The sequence below is a fragment of the Equus caballus genome, unplaced genomic scaffold (genome assembly GCF_041296265.1).
Source record: "Equus caballus isolate H_3958 breed thoroughbred unplaced genomic scaffold, TB-T2T haplotype1-0000340, whole genome shotgun sequence".
Lineage (NCBI taxonomy): Eukaryota > Metazoa > Chordata > Mammalia > Perissodactyla > Equidae > Equus > Equus caballus.
In genome coordinates, this window is record NW_027221872.1 from 617,235 (window position 1) to 640,057 (window position 22,823).

A 22,823-nucleotide genomic window follows, 5' to 3' on the forward strand; every position below is an offset into this window, starting at 1 on the left:
TAATAAAATTGTCTGTCTCTTTCAGGACCAGTCTTTACTGCCTTCTCTGACTCCTCCTCCTCCTCCCTTGTATGTGCCTCTAATACAGCACTTCTAACACTGTAGCAAACATTGTTTTTTATTCATCATGTACCACACCAGACTGGACGCTCTCCATGGACAGGATCTGTGTCTTCTTCATAGTCTTTTATCCATAAATGTCTTGGAACATCTCAGTGAGCCTACATGAACATTTCCCAAATACACCTAAACCTTACCACATTATTGGCTTTCCAGGCACAATTCCCAGAGCTTTGGAATGACCTCTTACGAATCTCTAGCTGCTGGAGGCTTAGTAGTTCTTGAGAAATCATTTGGAGTGGAAAATCCATTCCTGCATGAATTCCTCACATTCCTCTAGTTAGATCTGATCTTTTTCTCCTAAGAACACTCAAGAGCTTTATTTATATCTTTACAGGGACATTACCTTCCACTTAGTAATAAAGTTATTTGTGTACATACTTGTTCCCACTGGTAGATTTTAAATATCTGAAAAGGAGGTGGTTATATGCAGCTGATAGCTCTCATGGAGCATAGCACAAAAACACAATGACCATCACATGGTGAGGGCACAGTGAGCCCTAATAGAAGGGTTAGGGAAGGAATTGGTGTACTATGTGTTCACATACGACTTCAACTTCATCTGTCTAAAGTCAACTTCTAAGATGACGCATTATAGCAAGTTGGTCTATGTACTTTTCATTCAAGCTATTCCCCTCCTTCTCTCAAGGAAGAAGAAACCAACTGATAAGATAAAAGTGTGCTGGACTCAACACATCCATTGAAGAACCTTTCTTGCACTCCCACTTACACTATTTCTTGAACTACTCTCAGGATCCTGATTTCAGTAACATTTGACCACCAAGAACATTAGAGTTATGAAGGTGGTAACATATAAAATACACAATTAAAAAGAGAGAGGAAAAGAAAGGGAATGAAAAAGGAAAGAATGGAGTAGCTGGAACAGGTCCACCTAACGTGTCGGGTCCCCGCATGGTCCCAGGGCCTACTGACGGGAGCTGTCAAGCGAGGACGTTTCTTTAAAATCTTGCAGGCTGTTTTGACAAGTAGGAAGTGTGTAAAGATTTGTGCCTCGTTTGGATCACTCACGCCCATGGAGCTATTTGTCAGACAGGCACCTGAGACCCTGCTGAACATGGTGACTGAGAAGAGAATGATTAACAACCTTTTTGAGCTTTTTCAGGAAGTAATTTTATTCACATTTCAAGAACCACAGGGTATCCCAGAATCCAAGTTCTCCTTTTCTTGTTTCTGTTAGATTTATTCTTTGGCTCTATTTTAAGGTCTCCTAAAAATACTTTTAACTGCTAAATATGTCTCCTCTCAGGTCACATACAGAGCCCCCAGTGAACTGGAACTGCCCAGCGGTGACGAGCTTCAGATCTTACCTGTACTTCCATCTCTGACAGAACTGTTTTTCATTTTCTTTTCATTTTTTTTTAACCAAAGAGTTTACAGGAACAAATCCCCCTTATTGTCTTAAAACTAAGAAGCTCAGTGGACTTGTCACAGAAGGTGAGGAGCAAAAAGAGGTAATTGGCTAAAATTCTGAAAAGAGGGACAAAAGGAGAATAAAAGAAAACAGGAGAAGTTCCCCTCTGACCAGGAGAGACCTGTGTTCACGAACTGGGCTCCATCATGCACAGCATCTTCTGTCTGCCATGTGAATGGAGAATAGAAAGTGTTGGGAGAGAGAGAGAGGTGGGGCAGGCCATTAGTGGAGAAAACAGACTAGTGGAAGAGTGAGCAGAGCAGAAACTAGATGAATGAACACGTGGTTCGAGGGAAGAAGATTCTGTCCAGCTTCCTCAGGGCATGCCACACCCCTCTCCAGGCCAAGCAGTGCCTTTGTGCTGGATTAGGACTGAGAGAGGCTCAATCGAGCAAATGCTGCTCTATCTACACACAGAAATCCCTTCGTGATAAATAATCAACCTCAGTTGTTCTTTTATAATGGGTCATTAGTAACTCTGGCAAAAAAGTGCTAAGACACCAGTTCTTGCTGCTGAGTCAAGAAAAGATCCTCAGGTTTACAGAAGGTTCACTATTTCTCCCATGCTGAATCATCCCACCACTTCAGCATGCTGCTTCTTCTTGTTCCTAGTTACTACCCCACACTCAATGAAAAGAATCTTTATTACCCAAAATCCTTATTCCTAAGTATCTGAACCTGTTTGTAGATAATCTATGACTATTGAGATTGTGGAGTAAACTCAAACAAAAATGTTCCTGTCACTATATTTGCAAACCAAATTGGAAAAAAACCTTATCTAATTCAGTCAGACAATTTACCTTCAAAGCAGACAGTTTAATCCAGTCCCTCTCCCCAAAGGCCACAGTCCCGTGGCTATTATCGCTTGTTCTTGCTTTATTTGGAAGACTAGCTACTCCCTTCACTCATCACCCTCCTCCAGTCCCTAGGGGTTTGCTCTGGGAAACCAGCATTGATGACCCCGTGCTTAAGAATTCCTGTGTCTAAGGGCAAAGGAAACAGGTGGTGTATGTGTGTGCCTGTTTGTGTCTGTGTGTGTGTGTGTGTGTGTGTGTGTGTTTGAATCAAAGGTTTCCTCCAGAAGACCTGGAAGAGTGATGAGGACCACTCTCACTTCAGACTGCCATAGAGACCTCAAAGATCAGCCTTAAATGGCAAAGCACCAGCTAGATCTCTCAGGGGAAGGAGGCTCCCTCAGCCATCACCCCAGTCCCCAGTCCCAACTAGAAGATAACTGCTTTAGCAAAGGACACGGGTGTTCTTCAAGTTTCTTGGGGAGATGCTTGGGAGGGTTACAAAGATTTGAACTTCTTTGCAAAAAGTTTTCTTTTGCCTTTGGGAAAAGCCAGACTTAGCCTGCCATGTTTTCTCCTACATGAAGTTCCCTTAGTCACCTTGTGAACCTACAGTAGTCTATGTCCCCAAAGGCGGCCTTACACAATCTCCATAATTGTATGTGGAGCCCTTTGGGGGGTTTCAGGAGATGAGCTGCAGCAAAGGCAGTGGTGGCCTTTGACTTAGGGGTTTGGGGAGGAACACGACCAATAAGGAGAAAACTCAGGAGCTGACATGAGACAAACTACTCCTTCCAAGAACCAGATGCTAATTTAGTGGTGATGGGGTGATAAGGTAGAAAATTGGGGTGTAGGGTAACAGCCCTATTTATATACCTGGCTCCTTCCACTGGACTGTCAGCTCCTGAAGAGCCAGTGCTGTGGCTTGTTCATCATAGTAGCTGAGTGTCTGGCCCAGAGTAGGGACTCAGGAAGTCTCTACTGCCTAAACTGTGAATTTTATTGAAATAGGATAATTTAAACATATTTCCAAGTAGTTAAATTCTGGAACAGAAGGCACTGCTTTTTCTGGATCAATCCCTATAGATAGTACTGAATAGAATGACTCAAAGGACATCGACAGTGTGTTTTCCATTCTCTTCTCTCCCCTCCCCCAACAGCCCTTCAAAGTGTTCCTGTTCAGTTGTCTAGATCTAGATCTGGATCATCTGCATCCAGACCTGGACAGACACACTCACACTCATTATATGTTAGGGGTCTAATTCAGGCCATCTGCTCTTTCATAAAAAGTGACAGCTTTTAGATTCCTTTAATGTTTCTACTTATAAAAGATCATAGGTATGTATAATAATTAGTCTTTTCCTACTAATTGGTGACAACTTGAATCCCCTTTTACCTGAGCATCAAAATGTTTTAAATATTAACTGAGCTTCACGACCTCTCAGTGTGCTTTGTGCCGTGTGTCTGTGGTAGAGATGGGTCAACTGGTCCACTGAAGCACCGCCCACTCCGGGGCTTGTGGGGGATCTCAGGGCCCGTCACCGACAGCATCACACAGGCCACGGGCAGCCCAGATCCAAAGCCATCTGAAAGTGGCCGTCCCTGCACTGTAGAATACTGCTGTACGTAAGACCTGGCTTTTCTCCAAACCCTGTGCCTATCCCATTTGATTTCTAAAAGTCCAGTCAGTCAAACAACTCATTTCACATTTCACTGGTGTGATCAGTCAACAGAAAGAAAGGACTCTAATCATGTATGTGCACAATTACTTCAGCAAAAGCGTGTTTTAAAGGGATTCATACCATGTGCTTGATTTAAATGTTAAATGACCTAAGCATCGTTTGGGGGAAATTTACCAATACTTTAGCTATGTCTGTGCTTATACGAGTTGATATTTTTGTAATAAAGTGCACCCATTTGTTTACTATATAGATTTATAATTAATTATGTAAAAATAATTACATACTACATAATATTAATTATATAATAAAATCACATAAACTCAATAATATAATTATTAAAATTATATTTTATAATTTTTATATTTTATTATATAATTATATTATTTTAATTCATTACATGTAATTAATATAACATAATTTATAGATTATATATTAAAATAAAGTCATTGTTTGTAAGAGCAATATTTTTAAAAGTATTAATATTTGTATATTGCTTTCTAGTTTAAAAGCTTGAGTAATACTGATGCAAACCATAGGTCAATTCAGGGAAATCCAGAATGTGGTATGAGCTGGAATCCACAGGACTCCGGAGGGTTATGTGAGGAAAAGTGAGCTTCCTCCGTAATCTCACCCCTTCCAGACTATATATATATATGTTAGATGAAAGCAGCATTAATATCTTATCTAGTAATTGTGATAATGAGGTTTTTTGAGCAGTTTCTGGCACACAAAACTCCCAGAATTTCCCAGATTTGAAATTAGAAGACTGTAGAAATAGAGTATTACCAGGGACAAAACTTACATAGTTTAAAAGGGGTAAAAAGTCATGACTCCTAGGCTGACTGCACAAGAATCACATGAAGACACTTGTTAAATTGGTAGGGCGATTGGCAAAGTCTGAACGAGGTCTATAGGTTCAAAAATTGTACTGTATCAGCACTGATTTCCTAACTAATTATGCTAGTTACATAAGATATCCTTATTCTTTAGGAAATTTATATGGAAGTATTTAGGGGTAAAGGAGCATCAGACCCACAACACACTCTTAAAGAGTTCAGAAAAAAATGTGGATAGGTAAGTTGATAGACAGGTAGGCAGGTAGAAAGGGAAAACAATGAAGCAAATGTGCTAAGATGTAACATCAGGAAACCGGGTAAAGGATATATACGGGAATTCTTTGTACTACTCTTGCAAATTTTTTCTAAGTTTTAAATTATTTCAAAATAAAAAGTAAAACAAGAACAACAACATTACTGGGCACCACTGCCAGAAATTTGACTCAGTAACGTCTGATAAAGGCTTGGCATCTGCATGTTTTAAAAAATTTCCAGAGTATTTTGATGCATGTTTTGATCCCCTGGTCTGGAGCACTGGAAAATGAACAATCAAACAACACTGCACAGCTTTCTTCCATCCATAAATGAAATAATATAAAATCCCAGCACTGCTGTGACACGGCTTCCATAGGAGGATGTGTGTTTTATAACTTATAATAATAACTGTTTACTCTCCATTCAATTCACTTAGTATTTGCTTAATGCCTTTAGTACGTTAGAATAAGTTAGAATGAAAATATCCTTTACCTGCTGTTGTCTGCTAAATACATTTTTAGAAGGTATGTGATTAGCTACTCTAAACAGCATTCCAAAGGTATCTTACCTCTGCAAATGTTTGGAGCAGTTTACTTGAGCAAAGGCCTGTGGAAGAATAGCATCACAATGCGACCTTGTGCTGAAAGCATGTAAAAACTCTTAGAATCCTGAAGCAGGAATTCCACTGTTGTAAAATCCACTGCACTGTTAGCTGGAAACAGAAAATTAAGAAGGAAAAAACACATAAGAATGAGTATACAACACAAAAACATCTTTGTAAAGCCAATCTAATATTAATTATGGAAGTTAAGAAGAGTACGCATTCACACCTACATGCCACTCCTAATTTATCGCTCTGGTGTAAAAAGCAACAATTAAACAGGCTTTGTTGGAGATAAAGTTCTTGGAGTTGCTTCTGGTATTGTGTATTCAGATTCCAGGAGTTCCCTAAACACGGTCAACTTCAAAGTAAAAGTTAAGTGAAAGAACATTATCCTCTTCAGAAAAGAGAGAGAATCACCAAATGAGTTAAACAACAGATTTTGAAAACTGAGGTTGTTTCATACACAAATTACTGTGGAGGCATTGGAAGAGTCACATTTTGGTGGTAGGCGTGTAAGTTCTATGTGGTACCTCTCAATCAACTCAGTTATCACGTTGAGATTTACCTTCACATTCCATTACATGAAATGTAATACTAGGTTTATTGAAAATAATGTGTGCTCTCTCTCTGCACAACACAACTTCAGCAAAAAATAAACAATTTGGGTAAAAGTGAGCTGTGGGCAAAAGAAGCTGGCAGAATTTTTGTCCCCTGTAAATTAGTAAAGTGAGTTAATCTACAAATAATAATTTAATGGTATAACAATTTTCTCTCAAGAAACTAAATTACTTACATTAAATTCTCAAACCAATTAGAGGTTAGTGGCAATAATTTCAAAGATTTAAAAAGTTAAGAACAGTGAAGATAAGTAACTTTCTAATGTCACCAAAACTCAGATCAGAAAAAATTCTTTCCATTACTAAGATAGAATGCTACATAGTTTTCAAAGGCATTTAGAATAACCATGCTACAATGTGTTTGTTTTGTTTTCTTTTAATGTTCATCGTTTCAGAGACTCTGTTATATTCTGAAACATCAGCATAGTTTTTTTACTGGAACTGTGAGGTAAAGTAACAGAGTTCCTCTGTTTTTCTTTTTTTTCTTTTTGAGGAAGATCAGCCCTGAGCTAACATCTGCCAATCCTCTTTTTGCTGAGGAAGACTGGCCCTGAGCTAACATCCGTGCCCATCCTTCTCTACGTTCTATGTGGGACGCCTACCACAGCATGGCTTGCCAAGCGGTGGCATGTCCGCACCTGGGATCCAAACCAGCGAACCCCGGGCCGCCAAAGCGGAATGTGCACTTAACTGCTGCACCACTGGGCCGGCCCCCAGAGTTCCTCTGTTTCACTTACACAAGAAGCATTTGTTTATGAAATACTGAAAGATGAAATGAAAATAAAAAGATTTTAATACTTAATTATACAACATTCAGAAATTCTAATCTAATCTCATGGTTATAGCCAAGCTTCTGGCTTCTCCTTTATCAAACAAACACTATTATTTCCTTACAAAACACTTTTAGTTGGGGGCTGGCCCAGTGGCACAGCAGTTAAGTTCGCATGTTCTGCTCCTTGGCGGCCCGGGGTTCACCGGTTCGGATCCCGGGTGCGGACAGGGCACTGCTTGGCAAGCCATGCTGTGGCAGGCGTCCCACATATAAAGTAGAGGAAGATGGGTACAGATGTTAGCTCAGGGCCAGGCTTCCTCAGTAAAAAGAGGAGGACTGGCAGTAGTTAGCTCAGGGCTAATCTTCCTCAAAAAAAAAAACCAAAAACACATTTTTAGTTATTTTTTAAATCAATGAGTTTAAATTCCTGTGGGAAAAGAGATATGAGAGATGCTACACATAGGACAGCATGTAGACTAGATGAATCCAGTAAGTCTCCTGAGGAGGAGAAACTGGACACAACTTCTTTTAAGGGTGCTTCTCCAAGGCAGTCAGTGTTCAGGAGGGCTTACATTCTTGAATCAATCATTTGACTTCTGTCATACAAAAATCCTTTACTAAGATTTGGGCAAAAGGGAAATAAACATAAATTCAGTACTTAGACACAACGTAAAGAAATCTACACGGTTTAAACAGTTTAATGCTTATATAGGTCAATAATTATTTAGATTAAAGTAAATATAGATAACAAAGCCAGAAAAAACTATTAGTCATTTTCCATACAATTTTCTATGAATGGATCTAAGGATACGAGTTTGCTATACTGAAGTTAAACACATATGTATAACTCAACAGCTGAGGATACTATTAAAAGATATTAAACAAGGGGCTGGCCCCGTGGCGGAGTGGTTAAGTTCGCGCACTCCGCAGCAGGGGGCCCGGTGTTTCGTTGGTTCGAATCCTGGGCGCGGACATGGCACTGCTCATCAGACCACGCTGAGGCAGCGTCCCACATGCCACAACGAAGAATACACAACTATGTACCGGGGGGCTTTGGGGAGAAAAAGGAAAAAATAAAATCTTTAAAAAAAAAAAAGATATTAAACAAAATCATAAACTGTGCTTTTTCCAATTCAAAATTATTTTGGAGCAGAAGGCACTTTTGTACTTCTATTATGTATTCTTCACAAGTCAGTAAACATTAGGCATCAGATTCTTCTAGACCAAGGGTCAATAAATTACACACACAATGATTCCAAAAATGACTTTTTAGCAGAAGCAAAAGTCACCATCTTTTCACTTCTCTCCCTACTGCCAGTTAGAGCTGCTGCCCACTACCTCTGAGCTGCGTGTAAGAGTGAAACACGGCCCACCGCTGGAAAACAGACAGATGGAAGATGGCAACCAGATACCCTCTGTTTGAAACCAAATCTCGTTCAAGATCATACACGGTTTATGGATTTTCTCTTTTGAGAGACTCCACTAAATTATGCCCCTAGTAAAAGATATGAAAAGTGTTTCTATATATCTTGTAAAACTGCTTTGAAGACATGTCCAGTAGGTTGTTCCATGTCCCTTAAATAATAATACCCCTAATAAATAAGTTCCATAAGTTAAAGACAATGCCTGGAAAGTATCTTTATTTTAAAAATTGGTAACTTTTAAAAAGAGACATTCATGCAACATCTACCACATATAAGTCATAAGTCGCTAATTAGGAGCTTTAAATCCCCTGGAGGAATTTTTAAAAATATAAAAATTTTCAAAGAGTTTACACTTCAGGGGAAAGAGAGAGAGAACTGGTATACCTACTATAGAATACGTTTTTGCTTTTGTTCTGTCTTAGCTTCCAGGAAGCTGAGTGTTCAAATCTGTATTCAAGTGATGCAATAATTGTTTGCATATGTTTTACGGTAAAGCTATCTTTCTGATTCTTTATTACCTGGCTCTTGTGCCTTTAAACCTAACTTAAACCCTCTTGTAATCAGATTGTTATTTAATAGCCCTCATACTCACAGTTACTTTTTAAAAGTTGACAGGATATAAGTAATAAATAAAGTAATACATAGAATAAATAGATCACTTCATGTTAGGAGTTCAAAAAAATCAAGAACTGAACATCCTAGTAATGGTTACACTTTGCTTTTTATTTGTTTGTTTTTTGAGGAAGATTAGCCCTGAGCTAACATCTGCTGCCAATCCTCCTCTTTTTGCTGAGGAAGACTGGCCCTGAGCTAAGATCCGTGTCCATCTTCCTCCACTTTACATGTGGGATGCCTGCCACAGCATGGCTTGCCAAGCGGTGCCATGTCTGTACCCGGGATCCGAACCGGCACCTGGAATCTGAACTGGCAAAGCCCGGGTGGCCAAAGTGGAACTTGTGAACTTAACCACTGCGCCACGCCACGGGGCTGGCCCCTACACTTTGCTTTTTAAAGGTACAGCAATACATACCTGTTTGACTCTGGATAAATCACTTACCCTCTCAGGGCTAGTTTTCTTCATCATACAACAATGGGCTTTAATAACATTAGATCAGTGCTTTTCACATCTTTTTCTTCTTAGCAGAGAAACTTTCTTTTTCAAATCTTACATGGAATTTCCAAATATAAACAGATAAAAGGAAGCTGCATGACTAAAGTCGGAGTTGAGGGCCAGAGGCCACTTACCAGGCTCCCCATTCACCAACCTTTCCTCCTCCAGTCTGTGGCAACTCCAGAGGTGCTGCAAGAGGTTCTGTACCACGTACTTTAAAAGCCACCAACTAAGTGCTGGAATATAGTCTTTGGTGGTTCTAAAATTCACTACGCACCACAGCCAAAGCTTTCCTATTCCTTATCCCTACAGCTTAGATAGAAACCTTGATACACTATTTTTAAAATTAGTACATGAAATGTGGTCAGAGTTTGCATGTTAAACCTAATGAGAAATTTAAAAAAATCTAAATAATTCTATTTGTATATCTGAATAAACTGTAAAATATGGTTTAAAAAGTTTTAAACATTATTAAAAATTATATATTCACAACATCCAGTAACATCAACAATGATACCATTAAGAGTCATAAGCTCTGTTCAACCAGCTGTCACAAATTCCTATTAGAAATTAGAATTAAAAATGAATAATTAAGAAGTAAATGACAAATTTTTTATTAATTCATCTTCACATCCCATGGAATATATCTCCTAGTCTCACTTTAACACAACACTGCTAAATACAAAATAAAAGATTCATACCTTTGTAGAGATTTTCATATAGGCTCTCAATGGTTAAAAGCAAGTTCTTTTCCATAACTAATCCAAATATAGCCAACCAATGTTTTCTAAAGCACTGTAACAAATGTATTAGAGTCCATGGTGGTTTCAAGTACAGCATCTAAAAAGTATTTAGAAAAAAATAGCATCTATTGATTTATTTATTATTCCTATTATTAAAAAGTACCTATTCAGGAATTCCTACATACATTTTTGGGCAAAATATAGTTAAATTCTTTTTAAACTAAAAAGATATTTTATTAAAGCCAATCATAATCTTAAAGACTAATTCCATTGCAAATTGCTTTTGTAAAATTCATATTTGTATTAGTCCTTATAGTTTCCGAAACTATATGTGTGAAAAGCAAGCACAGTTCTAATTGGAAAAAGCATAGTTTTAACCAGCAAAGGGCATCAATCTACTTTTCAACACAGTCATTTCTTTGAGGAAATCAGTCTAGTTATTTCATATAATTGGAAAAAATCTATATAGAAAAAGTTGTCAACTATGCTCGACACTTGCTACACTCTTGCAAAGACATGTATAAAAAGAGACTGAGGGGCTGGCCCCGTGGCCAAGTGGTTAAGTTCTCCCGCTCCACTGCAGGCGGCCCAGTGTTTCATGAGTTCGAATCCTGGGTGCGGACATGGCACTGCTCATCAAGCCACGCTGAGGCGGAATCCCACGTGCCACAACTAGAAGGACCCAAAACTAAGAATATACAACTATGTACTGGGGGACTTTGGGGAGAAAAAGGAAAAAAATAAAATCTTTCAAAAAAAAAAAAGATTGATCACTTAGTACCTCAAGACGTCAGCATGGCCTTTTTGGAAGCATTCACATGCAATGATTTTCCTAGACTCTATTAGGAAATATCTAATTTATGTCAACCCTCCTAGAAGCATCTGATCATTCTTCATCTTGGTTCAACACTTGATAATAACCAAGCAGCAAACACATCATATTGGCAAACATTAGCATCTCCGTGAACATCTGGAATAGATACAGTCTATAGTTGATGGGGAATAATGTTTCTCCCAGCTATAAATGTCAACAGCAAACAAACCTTAAACTAAACTAAAAAGGCCACTATTGCCAAATGCTGTGTTTTACTGATTGCAGAAAAGATGTGAGTCTAAAGAAAATTCAAGATATCTTGCTAATAAGATCAAATTTATACTCTGATTCTCATATTTACATGACATAAGCCAAAATATATACTTCTTTGAATACATATTGCTAGGGGAATTCCCTATACAAGACATTTTGACTCACATATGAGAGAAATTTTTCTGAATTCAACTTCAGCTCCATGAGGCAAGGTGTTTGACACTAGTAGATTCACAATAAATATTTGTTCACTGAAAAAATGAATAAAATATAGTCCTGGTCTTTAGGAAATGTCCATCAATTAATTTTCAAAAAGTATTTTCAAAAACTTCAAAAAAAACCCATAATATTATATAGATTAGTACAATGAAGCTTACACATTTTATACAAGAAATATTTCTTAAAGTAAGGTAACAAATCTTTAGCAATAAAAGAGAAATTTTCATCTATTAGGGTTGAAATAATCACCTCCATCCAAAGGTTTCCAAAAGCAATTTTCATTTCTGTTTCTAATATTGAAGATAAAGTTGTTCCAAGAGATTTTTCAAGGTCAGATATGATGCTTTCAAGTAGAATGAGTAGTCCAGAATTTGTAGATTCTTCCTCATAGCTCTCTTCCAAAGGTGCTGCTTCTTTAAAAAAACCAGTTACAGGCTTTATTTAGGACACGAATAGTAAACATTTCACATATACAGTTAGTATTAAGCCATAATTAATAAATACTTTATGTATATAATTAGTATTTGAATTACTTGGAAAACAAACCAATACTTTCTTTAGAAACATGTATCTCTAGTATACTTGTTTTAGATGCAAGATAAATATACTATGTTAGCCAATGCTTTATCTTTTTGACAAAAGGCAACTAAATATTTTTACTAAAATAGAAATTTAAGAAATGAGTGTGATATTTTAACTACAATTTTATTTTTATTTTCCACAAAAGGAAAAATTCAAAAAATGCTTTACATATATTTATAATAGAAAACCAAGAACTATGGATCAAAATGTTTTGCTTCCAAAAATAGTATATTTTTCCAATTGCTGCTCACATCAAGAAGGATGAAATATGTTATGAAAGCACCAAAATCTCCAGCTTAACTGCCTTTACACCCTCTCCTTTTAAAATGAGCTTTTATTATTTTAATTAATATCATTTCATTAACATTACTATTTTGATACCTGAAAAGAACTGCAATTTCTTTATTGGAAAATTCAAAATATTAAGTGGTTTATCTCTAGACATACAAACTAAGGATTAAAAATGACAGTCATATAATGGGCAAACTGAAAGTATGTGACCCCTGAAAAACCATACACTGGAATATCCTGTTACCTCTAATAAATGCCATTTTGAATTTTATGACAAAAGAAATTTTATTACCAAAAAGGTCAAAAAAGTAGCATGTGTACATATGAATTTTTCTATAATTATATGTAAAAGGTACATACAATATTAGAGATTTCAATAATTACACTCCCCACAGAGGAAAAAGGTGGGATGTATTTTTAAATTATGTCAGATTTAATATAATATACCATCAAATAACAAGCTATAGAACAGATTATTCTGGTCAAGAAAAAGAGATTAAACAACAGTATGGCCTTTAGCTTTTTTAAGTATTAGTTTAAAATTAAAAAATAATTATTACTAGAGTCCCTCAAGTTTCTCTATTACTGAGTTTTTACTGTATTAATAGAAGGTTATGAATATAAGGCTAATTGTAGAAAGAAACAAAAAAATTCTCTCCACCTCAAATGAATATTTCCTGTAGCTACTATTAATTTAAAAGCCATACTCTTCAAGGTACAAAATAGCATGCATACAGTGATTATAAATATGTAAAAATGTGAGTGTGCAGACAAAAATTCAAATTAATTTGTAAAAGTGTATGTAGAAGGCAATAATGTTAATTATGTTTTCTTTTGGATTACCATTATAGCATTCATTTATTTCTACCATTTATGTGCCAGCAAATATTCCAAACAATGTTATTTTAAATGTACAAGATGAAAATTTACTATTAATTCCAATTGTTATCAATAATCTTAGTATATAAAATAAGATATATTTCTAATTATTTGTAGTAAGAATACTACCTGCTTTCAATTGTTGCTTAGATATACAGGGCTGATGACATACATCTGTGTTCAGAGATAAGTTTAACAACTCTGCACTCAATTATTCTTTACTGAGTGACTTCACACCACTTATTAGGCCTTTGTTTCTTAAATTTCTATCATACCTAAGGTTGAGGTTAGGAGTAAAAAATATTTTATTTTTTGTAAGATAAATCACACAGCAACTCAAAATACATGGGATCTAATCAGAGGTTGGTGATTCTCAGCATACATATTAACAAAGGATAGCAATTTTTTTAACAGAAAAGATAAAGGAATTAACACATAGCAGAGGCACATCATATGAGTTTTTGAGGATAATAATAATTATTATATATCAAAAGTTTTCCTGGTACCAGGCACTGTTCTAAGCACTTTACACATATCAATCCATTTAATTCTCACAACAAACCTCCTAGGTGGGAGTGGTACTAATCTTATCGCCATTTCACAGATGAGAACCTGAGGTGTAAAAAGTTTAAGTAACTTGTCCAAAGTTATACCTGGTACGTGGAAGCCGGATTTGAACACAAGAATACGATCATCCAAAAAGAAATAAATAGAGAGCCACAGTAAGAGAAATAATTTACACAGGGCAGGCAATTACAAATTTAGTCTGAGGGAGCATAAGACAAATGGTGTAAATTTGCTATTTGCAGAAAGAAGTCAGTATAATTAGAGCATAGTGCAGGAGACCAATTTACGTGGCTAGAGAGAAAGGCAAGGACCTTAACAAATGCAAAGACATTTTTAAGGGCTTCAATGGGGAAGTGACATGATCACATCTGTGTCTGTTAACTTGTTATTCTGGAGTCCAGCAGGCTTCCGGCTTTTGTTAATGGCAGAACAGCTTGATCAGACTAACTTTCCCACAGATGAGAATTAGAAAATCTGAACAACAACAGAAAACTATCTGAAGGCTCTCGAGAGCACTAAAATGTAGGCAGAAGCTAGAAGAGGGTCTACCCTCAAGACAGACACTACACTGGTGAAAACAAGAAGTTTCTATCTTTTCGCCTGAGGGCATTCCCCAATTCATCAACGGCTTATGACAGAAAGCCACAGTCTTAGTGGCTTGAAATGTCAGAAGACAATGTTCAGGACTGGCCAGGGCAGATAGAAAGTTAAAGGCGAAACTGAAGAAGGGAGGAAACCACAGAGTAGGTGAGCCCTAAAAGCTGCACATAAATTCTGCCTAGAAAAAACAACACGCTGCCAAGAGATGAAGCAATCAACAGAACCAGATTCTGATATGACACAGATGTTGAAGGTATCTGATTGGGAATTTAAAATAATTTTGATTAATATGCTAAAGGATATGGAAAAGTTAATGGAAAAGGGAAATAGCATGCAAAATCAAATGGGCAGTTTCCGCACAGATGAAAATTATAAGAATCAAATGGAAGTGGCTAGCAATTAAAAAAAAACAGTTATCAGAAATGAAGAATGCCTTTGACAGGCTCCTCAGCAGACTTGAAATACGTGAGGAAAGAAAAACAAATTTGAAGACAAGTCAACAGAAATTACCCAAACTGAAACAAAAAGAGACTAAAAGGTTAAAAAAAAAACCAGAGCTGTGGGACAACATCAAACAGTCTAACATACACACATGTATTAGTTATCTACTGCTGTGTAACAAGTTATCCCAAAACTTAGCAACTTAAAACAAGCATTTATTCTCTCACAGCTCCTAAGAGTCAGGAATCTAGGAGCAACCTGACTGGATGGTTCTGGCTCAAGTTCTCTCACAAGGCAGGAGCATGGTATTGCCTAGGGTTGCAGCCATTTCAACGTTAGTTGGCACTCATTCATGTGGCTGTTGGCAGGCCTCAGGCCCTCACTGGTTCTTGGCTGGAGGCTTCAGTTTCTCACTATGTGGGCCTCTCCAGAGGGCTGCTCACATCATGGCAGCCTGCTTCCCCAGAAGAAGTGATCCAAGAGAGAGAGGAAGAAAGAGAGTGACCAAGAAGGAAGTCCCAGTCTTTTATAACCTAATCGCAGAAGTAACATTATCAGTTCTGATGCCTGCTCTTTATTATGCAGTCAACTGAGCCTGGTATGGTGGAGGAGGGGACTACACATAGGCTTTAATACTAAGAGGCAGAGATCATTGGGGTGATCTTGGAGGCTGGCTACTACAATGTAATTCTGTAATAACAGAGGACAAAAGAGGGAATGGAGCAGAAGAAATATCTGAAGAAATAACGACTAAGAATTTTTCAAAACTAAAGACAGGCACCAAACTACAGATCCAAGAAGCTCAGAGAACATCAAACAGCATAACTTCCCTCTTCTCTACCCCGCCCCCACATACACAAACACACACCTGGGCACATCTGCTAAAAACTGCTAAAACAAACTGCTAAAAAAGCAAAAGACAAAGAAAAAAATCCTGAAAACAATGAGAGGGAAAAAAGACACATTATATAAAGAGGAATCAAAACAATTATAGCAGACTTCTCATCAGAAACCACACAAGCTAGAAGAAAATGGAGTGACATCTTTGAAATACCAGAAGAAAAAAAAGTCAACCCAGAATTGCATATCCAGCAAAAATACCTTTCAAAAATAAATAATAAATAATGACATTATCAGGCAAACAAAACTAGAAAATTCATTGCCAACAAACTTACACATGTCAAAGAAAGTTGTTTAGGCAGAAAGAATATGATACCAGACAAAAACCTGAATCTATAAAAAGCAATGAAAAGTGCTAAAAATGGAATGAAAGATTAAAATATTCATCTTTTTATTTTTAAATGCTTTAAACAGTAAATGACTGAAGCAAAAATAGTAGCAAAGTACTATGTGTTTATTATTTCATAAAGGTAAAATATATGACAATGACATCACAAAGCATGAGAGAAAGAAATTGGGAATATACTGTTATAAGATCCTTACACCTCATGTGAAGCAATATAATATTATTTGAAAGTAGGCTTGGATCAAGTAAAGACGTATATTGTAAACACTAGGGAAACCATTAAAAAGTTTTTTCAAAAAGGTATAAATAAATCAATAATGGAGATAAAATGGCACCATAAAAAATAACCTAAGAAAGAAAAAGAGAAGAAAAGAGCAGATGAAACAAATAGAAAATAATTAGCAAAATGGTAGATTTTGATCCAACCAAATAAATCAATGATATAAACTCATCAATTAAAAGACAAAAATTGTCAGCTTGGACAAAAGTACCAACTCTATGCCATCCTCAAAAAAACTAAAGACTCAGATAGTAAATAGATGTAAACAGATGGAAAAAGATATACCACATAAATACTAACCAAAACAAAACTGGAATAGTGATCTTAACACTAAACAAAGGAGACTTCAGAACCAGGAATATTGTCAGAAACAAAGAGAGATATTATATAATGAGAAAGGGGTAAATTCTCCAAGAAGAAAATCCTAAATAATCCTAAATTTGTATCCATCTTACTACAGAGTTTCATAATATATGAAGTAAAACAAATAGAACTGAAAAGAGAAGTAAACAAATCCACAATTATAGTTGGAGATTTCCATACTCTTCTCTCAGTAATCGTAGAATAAGTAGACAGATAATCAGAAAAGTTATAGAAGACCCAAACAACACTATCAACCAACTTGACCTAATGGAAGTTTATAGAATACTCCACCCACAAGAGCAGAATATACATTCTTTTTAAGTGCACATAAAACATTCACCAACGTAGACCATATTCTTGGCCATAAAACAAACTTTAACAAATTTAAAAGAATAGAAATCCTATAAATTATGTTTTCAAGCCATAGTAGAATTAAAGTACAGATAAATAACAAAAAGATAACTGGAAAAATTGCAAATATTTGGAATTAAGCAGCAAACATCTAAATGACGTATGGGTCAAAAAGGAAATCATAAGGGAAGTTATAAAGGATATTGAATTGAATAAAAATAAACAAACAACATATCAACATTTGTGGGATGCAGCTAAAGCAGTGCTTAAAAAGAAATCTACAGCAGTCTCAAATAAATGACTTAAGCTTCCACCTTTAGAAACTAGAAAAAGAGCACAAAGGGGCACTGGAAGTGTTCTATATATCAAGGAGGATGCGGGCTACACCAGTGTACCCACTGTCAACATTGTAGAGTTAAGATTTGTGCATTTTAATATTGTATGTTCTTCCTCAAAAAAAAAAAAGAACTGTATGAAGATAACCATATGGGGAACAGAGAGTGGATGGAAATATAGATAGAAGACGGCAGAATTACGGTAATTGTTGCAGCTGGGTACTTTGGAGTTTATCAGCTCTCTTTCATTTTGAATATGTTGAAATTCTCCATAATGAAATTTTTTAAATTAAAAATTTAAAAATACCATTATTACTTTTTGAAGAGTAAATGAAGGAGAGCTAGTGTAGAAGTAGAGAGCATAATTAATCTTAGAGTAGAAAAGGAAGAAAAGAGGAAAAATAACATGGCTTGACATAGGATGGTGGCAGGGGAGATAAAGAAAAGACCATACAAGACTCGCGAATTGACTGGATATAGATTATGAGGGGAAGGCAGGTATCAAAAATGACTCCGAGTTTTCTGGCTTTAGCAAATGGGTGGAAGGTGGGACTTTTTGTTCAGATGGAAACAGTTTAGAAGGAAAGATCAGGAGTTCATTTCTGGAGACAGTACGTCCCAGATGTCTGTGAGACATCCAAGTAGAGATATCAAATAAGTAGATGAATGTACTAGTCTAGAGTTTAGAAGAGAGATATGGACTGAAGTTACTAACAAGGGGTTGCTGGCCCATATTTAGGATTGTAAATGTAAGTAGAGCACTTAGAATGAGGTATAGTATATAGTATGATAGAAGGGTTCTCCTTTACTATCATTATCAATTAATATTATCATCTTCATCATCCATTTAAGCAATATAAATGTATCCTTATAATAAGGAGGTGTGACTTACACAGTAGGCATGACTATCACCCTTTATAGGAAAAAATAAAAATAAAAACAGGCTCATGTGGAGCATGATAACGCCAGAATGAAAAGTAAGGTGTGACGCATGGATAAGGATAACAGATTGGAGGTTACCAGAGAAGGGGATTCGGGGAGGGTGAAAGGGGTAAATGGACACATATGTGTGGTGACAGATAAAAACTAGACTATTGGTGGTATACATGATGCAGTCTATATAGAAACTGATATATAATAATGTATTTGTGTGTGTGTGTGTGTGAGAGAAAGATTGCCCCTGATCTAATATCTGTGTCAATCTTCCTCTATTTTGTACATGGGAGGCTGCTACAGTGGTGTGTAGGTCCACACCTGGGATCCAAACCTATGAAACCCAGGCCACAGAGCACACAAACTTAACCACTACACCTCTGGGCTGGCCCCACATAATAAACTACATCTGAAATTTGCACAATATTATAAGCCAATATGACCTCAATAAAATGATTTTTTTTAAAAAGTAAGGTTTGATTACAAATGTTCATTTCACTACAAAATGTTACATCTGTTAATCCCAAAACACTGATTGCAGAAATAATGGAGAGTTGATAAAGTCTCTTCAATTTAATTTTCATTCTAAGTTGAACTTTAAAAAAATTACATAACAATTATCTCTCAAATCTAGCTTATCTCAAATTCAAACTGATCAACATATTACTAGTTCTATTTCAGCCTTGAACAAACTCCAAAACGATATATTATGTCCTTCATCAAAAAATAATTTAAAACCTAGAGATAGAAATCTCTAATATTTCATTTAATGCCAAAATGAATAACATCTTTGAAGACAGCTGAAATGATAACTGACCAAGCCCCATTACAAGAAAAATCTTAGGGCTCTTCATTTCTATAATCACTCCATTTCACAGAGAATTCAGGCACAATCATGAAATTGTAAAACTCCCATTTTGCAGTGAATAAAATTCAGACTAAAGCTGCAAATTAAAATTGCTCTGCTTGGTTCCTTCAGAGCTTTTTCTCACATATGATGAATACAATTTTGCTTAACATTGTTAGTTTTACCTTAGAATTAAGTTATGAAAATATCACTTGGGAACGGAAGAAAGGAAGGAGGAGGAAGGAAGGAGGAGGAAAAACTCTTATAGAGAGCATCTGATGTACTAGGCACAACTTTAAGTCCTTTATATATATATATATTTTTTTTTTCTCTAAATACTCACAATAACCTCACGAGGCAAGTATTATTATTCTCCCTATATTTTACACGTAAGAAAACTAAGTGAAGCAACTTTCCAAGGTCACAAAGCTGATAAGTGGCAGACCCAGGACTCCAACTCCAACCCCATAACAGGCACCCAGGACATAAGTGTTACATAACCTACCCTCCCCAACAAACTAATTAGTCGATTAAATAAGCTTCTTGCCTCATGACCAAAAAATGTCAGATTTTTATTTCTGAACTATTTTACTGGGATATTAAATTGACTTTCCCCTGCTTTTTCAAAAGTCTTCTAAATATCATACAAATTAAATTGAAATGAAATTTCATGAGATTCAAATCTCATTCTTCTATAGCTTACACATTATAAGAATGTGAGATATAATTGAATATGCTTACCGGCAGATTTAGAAAATTATGCATGTTTCAGATCCTTGGTATGGTGGATACAGTATGATTTTTAAAAATTCTTTGGGATAAGTTGCTATTAAAACAAAAGAGTAAAATGACTATGAAACTCACATGCACAGAATAACAAGAGAACAAGGGAATAATTCCTGGTACTGAAGACAGCATTTTAATACTCAATCATCATTGTTCTCGTCACTCAATCCATCTGCAAATTTAACAAAAGCAACAATCAATCAGCACACTAAAATTCCAGATACTGGGGCTGGCCCCGTGGCCGAGTGGTTAAGTTCGCGTGCTCCGCTGCAGGTGGCCCAGTGTTTCGTTGGTTCGAATCCTGGGCGCGGACATGGCACTGCTCATCAAGCCACGCTGAGGCAGCGTCCCACATGCCACAACCAGAACGACCCACAACGAAGAATGTGCAACTATGTGCCAGGGGGCTTTGGGGAGAAAAAGGAAAGAAAAATCCAGATACTATATGAACAATCTAGGCTGTGTTTACAAATCAAAAACATCTAAAAGAAAGAAAACTTTTTAAATAAAAAGAGGAAGGTAAGACACAGTAAAATAATGCCATGAAAATTCTAGATCTAGAATTCAGTAGCATATAGTCATGGGTTTAACAAAGTGGTTAGTTTACTGCTAAAATGGAATAAGATATGCCTATTCAGGAACACAAAGGAAAGAAACATAATCAGCAAGTTAAGTGCCATACTAGAAACCAAATGCTATGAATTCTAGTCTCAGTTCAGTCACTTAGAGATTATAAGTAAATTAGGCGATTACATCATGCTTAAAGCTATCTCAACTTAAAAGACGTTTTTAGGATACATGGGGTTGGAAAAGACACTTAAAACTGCAAGAATAGTCATGAAGTATTTATTGAACAAATATTTTTGAGCATCTGCTCAGGTACTATTCAAAAGTGAACCAAACAAAGTCTCTGGAAACAGACGAATCTGGGTTTGAATCCCTGCTTTCTCACTTACCAGTACAATAATGAGCAACTGCTCTACCAGCAACAGAACCACTTTCATGTGTCTGCTTTTCCTTAACCTCTAAGCAACAACATTTAGAGATGTACTGGAGAAGGCAATACGGGCCCCAGGCAAAGAATACAAAAAGTGATTTCTAACAAATGTTAATTAATGGCTGACAGAGGGTCCAGTGGCTTTCTTCAAGCTTTAAAGCACGTAGTAAGAGCTTGGTTTTTGTGAAAATAATGTTATATGTTGAAATAGGACCATAGACAGTGTTTCTCATAAGTCCTTATACCACCTGCTTCAGAATTCTCTAGGGGGCTTGCAGATTGCAGGACCACACCCTAGACGCACTTCTGGAAAAGAATCTTGGCAAGTCTCTTAACACACTAAAATTCAAGACGTACCAGCCAATGAGCCTCAACTTTTTTCCCAGATTACAACCTTTTTTCCCTCAACTTTTGGCCTATATTACTTAGTCCTTCAAACATTCAAATTAGAAAACTCATTCATTCATACAGTAGATATTTATACAGGGCCTGATCTGTGCCAGATCCCTGTGCTAAGTAACTAGATATGCAAAGACCAATTCTTTAGGAGCTCACAATCTCGTCGCAGTCTAGATAGAACTCAACTGATCTCAGCATGAGCCTGAGGGAGAGATGATTCAGTTCTTTAATCAGCAGTGAGCCAGACAGACGTATGTTACAGCAGCCAATTTTCCTGCTTTTAGCTCACAGAGCAAATACCATAATAATGCAAAATGGGCAGCTCAAAATCATTAGTTAACTTTAAACAACTCAATTCAGCAGATGAAAGGAGGATTAAAGGTTACAGTACCCTGCTCTAAAGGTATCAAAGTTCAGCATGTTATCTGCTCTCTCACTTTTTTTAGGATACATGGGGTTGGAAAAGACACTCAAAACTGCAAGAATAGTCATGAAGTATTTATTGAACAAATATTTTTGAGCATCTGCTCAGGTACTATTCAAAAGTGAACAAAACAAAGTCTCTGGAAACAGACGAATCTGGGTTTGAATCCCTGCTTTCTCACTTACCAGACGTATAACCTTGGGCAAACTGCTTAACCAGGAGGTTTAAAGGAGGAAATTGATATGAAGCACTTGGCCCAACATATGGCAACAGCATGTGCTTTTTAAGTTATATATACTTACTAAGAGTCAGCTTAAATGGCACCTCAACAGCAATGACCTATACTGACATACAACACCAAAACAAATTCTGTATAAACTACAGTTAATATGATTTTTAATACTAAATAGAATTTAAGCCTCTCAGCAGCAGGCTGTGTGTGTTTCATTCACTGCTGCAGCCCCAACACTTACAACAGCATTGGCACAAATATTTGGCAAATAAATGAATCAACAAAAAATATAATAAAAGAAAACATAAAAATGATGGAACAAACGTCTGGTAGGGGAGGTGGCATATAACTTTATTTTTGCCTTTAATTATTTTTACCTTATTATAAAAATAAAATAACTATAGAAAATCAGGAAAATTCAGAAAATATAAAGAAAATTAAAATAACTCATAATTCATCAGCTAAATATAACCAACATTCACTAAGTATATATGCATAATCTAACAAATTTGGAGTTGTACTTTATATTCTTTTAAATCGTATTTTGTTTAATATTACATTTGATTAACATTTT

General features: G+C 36.3%; 1 pseudogene; it reads right to left on the reverse strand.

Moving 5' to 3' along the window:
- Positions 1–4,689: 4,689 nt before the first annotated feature.
- The window catches only part of LOC138922039 (transcriptional protein SWT1-like), a 29,796-nt pseudogene continuing 11,662 nt past the window's right edge, over positions 4,690–22,823 (reverse strand).